General features: G+C 42.7%; 1 long non-coding RNA gene across 1 annotated transcript; it reads left to right on the plus strand.

Annotated features, from left to right (window-relative positions):
* Positions 1-802: 802 nt before the first annotated feature.
* Positions 803-1,745, plus strand: LOC308586843. Its single transcript, XR_014008093.1, has 2 exons — positions 803-914; positions 1,449-1,745. It is a non-coding gene; the product is annotated as an uncharacterized lncRNA (long non-coding RNA).
* Positions 1,746-3,073: the final 1,328 nt, after the last annotated feature.

Genomic DNA, 3,073 nt, shown 5'->3' on the forward strand with positions numbered 1-3,073 from the left:
TGGTGCGCGCCGGGCGCCCTATAAAAGCCGCGGACGCGCCCACCGCCGCCCGAGATTATTGGGGGGGCTGAGCCCCCCCAAACGAATTTTTGAGGGGGCTCGGGCCCCCTCAAGCCCCATTGAGTCGGCGCCTATGATTGATTGATTGATTGATTGATGACTGTGAAATGAAGCTCCCCAACCCCATGATAATAGGGTGGCCTGGAGATGGCTGAAAGATATCTCCTTTCATGGTAATATATGAACTAGGCATTTGATTTTGCCTCCATTCTGTGCACGTTGCTTGTCCACCTATGTAATTTCCGTATGCACACACATATATTCCTAATAACAACTCCTATTCCTTTTGGACAAAAGAAAGCTAGAATTGTGAACCTGCAATACAGATACATTGAACACCTTTTATTACCTACAGTAGCATCTCCTTTATCTGAGCATCAATGAGCCAGATTGCCCTGCTATCGAAATTTACTTTGTCTTTCTGGTAGCCTGGCATTATCATAATCCTGTGCAAACAGCATTCTTGATTATCTGAATTTCTGATTAACTTAGGGCCTTGAGCATGTTCCCAGTCCATTTTGGCAAATATAATATAAACATACAAATGCTACACATAATTGAACTCTGCAGGCTTGAAGTAGTCTAATATGAGAGCCAAGCATAGGAACATTCGAGAATGTGGTGGTGGAGATCCTCTTGAAGGAAGCATTTGATACTTGCCTGGGTTTAAACAGTAAATACTTAAAAGTCAGACTTGAACTAATAGGGTAAGCCCTGAAGGTAGGTTAATAATTAACAACTTTTGTGAGGTCCTTGTAAGTGCTCTTGAGATAAGAGTACCATGTGTTTCACCCTAGAGTTGCAATATGCACCTACTAGACTGTTGCTCCTGAGATAAGGAAGGATATAATTTGGTAAGTACCAAGAAGCTGGGGATTTTCCCAGTAGCTCTGCACACAGAAAGTGCAATTGAATCTATGTCCTTCCGTAATCACAGTGGCAGACTAATTTAGATGGGCAGCAATATCTTACAACAATTGCATTCTTTGTTACAGCTATATATAGAGAGGTGGGGGGAAGGAGGGAGAGGGAGAGGGAGAGAGCCTAGACAGGGTAGGAAAGGTACCTTGAATTTCTAAGCTTCCTTATGACATGTTCTCCTTTAATTATGTGAACCTACTGAAGATCTTTAACAGAAGGCGGAGCTTCTACTGTACTCTTTCAACCAGGAACTGAGGTTTTGCTTTGTAAAATTAGTGCAGGATCATTGTACAAGTATCATGTCCCATTAGAGAAATTGCTTCAGGTAATTTATAGCCCCAAAAGGGGAAAGAGGGGATTGCTGATTGTTACTTTCCTTCTTAACTGCATACACTGAGGATATTTATCATTGGTCTAGCGGTACTTTTCTGCTTTCTGAAGCACGGGTATTTTCTTTTCTCTCTTAGTCAGTGGATCTTCTTATGAAAAAGTTGAAATACTAGGGTGGCCAGGTGTCTTGCTTTACATGAGACAGTCCTCTGTTTGAGAGCATCCTCACTATTTGAAGATCTGTGCAGTCCAAATCTGGTTTACAGACAAAGAACCTTAAGAAGCGACAGCAAGGGCCTTGAAGTTACCATACTGAGCAGATACACATATCACTTGGGTCCCTGCCTTTCCCACTAATGTGAGATGTATTGTGTGTCTACCCTATTGAAATAATAGTAATAAGGGCAACTCTATAAATGAGCATATGACATTTTTACGTAACTCTGTGTCTCCTTTGTCCTTTTTTGGGATGTGTGTGTGATGCAGCTACCCTAGAGATGTTTCTTTGGAAAGCAAGGTTGCACGTTTTCTTTTCAAAATATTCCAACCTCTTTTTACTTAAGGAAGACGAAGCAGAACTGCTTTGGGGAAACTTCCTAGCTCACAATAATAAGTTCTTTGAAGTGGTCAAATAGACATCAGTGTTTCGGATGGTGCTTTTGGTTGGCTTTTCAGGAGGAACAAGGAGCTGCTATGGAAAGGGGGCCCCTGAAAATGTCCCAGTACATACCTGAAAAATGGGATTTCAGTCCCTTGGTCACCTTTAAGATGCCTCTCTATATTCTTGGCTGTGCGTGCCTATGTCTGAGTGGGCATGTGTTTAAGCTAAGATGGTAATTACAGCTTTGGTCTCTTTGAAAGGCAATTGATACAATACAAGGGTACATTTACACAGCTGCTCCTCCCCTTGGGGAATTTTTCTGTTGCCTGATAGTGGAAGTTTATGTAAAACCTATTTTTGTTAATGGTTCTAAGATGTGATTTGCCCACCACTCATCAGGCAAGGATCAAAAATCAGGTGTGCTGTGTTTATGGTGGCTGGACAAACAAACACATATTGAACTTATTCACAATAGTGGGTTCCATATAGCTCTCCGGTTTCTGTTGTAACCTCACTTCCCCAGCAACATTGCTGGTGTGCTTGCTAGCCGTGGCTTCAGAGAAACCAGTGTCGTGGACAACTTTACATATAAGGGCTGGCATGTAAAGGACAAGAGGTGCAGGAGCCAAGACCACTCAAGGTATAACTAAAGCAGTGCTTGATCCACTAACCACTTCTGCCAATCCATGAGACTGAATCCTTTCTATCTGCATAGAAACATATCAAGCACTTAGTGCATTTCTTGAAGATGCCACCCCAAGGGGTCACCAACCTTTCTGGGCCCATGGGCAAATTTGCAAAACTGAGAAATGCCATGGGCACCGCACAAAGAGAAAAAGCTACTTATTGGTGACATTAGAGCACATGTTTCCATAGGGGTGGGGAAGGCGGCCCTGTGGTTGCATGTGCACCTGCAGGCACAACAGTAACACTGCACATAGATTTTCTCTGTAATTCCTAGAGCAGCCTAGTGACATAGGTCAGTGTTATTATTTGTAGCCTATCTGGTAGGATTAACTAGGTGCAATGAATTAGACTTTCTCCCCCACTGATATGATAAATAATCTGTAACTCAAGTTTACATCCCCGGAGTGCCATTAGAGCAAATTACAAATCATGGATGCAGTGCCTTTGCCAGAGCGTGTTCTGTTCAATGGTGCA

This window comes from Podarcis bocagei (genome assembly GCF_964188305.1).
Source record: "Podarcis bocagei genome assembly, chromosome: 5".
Taxonomy (NCBI): domain Eukaryota; kingdom Metazoa; phylum Chordata; class Lepidosauria; order Squamata; family Lacertidae; genus Podarcis; species Podarcis bocagei.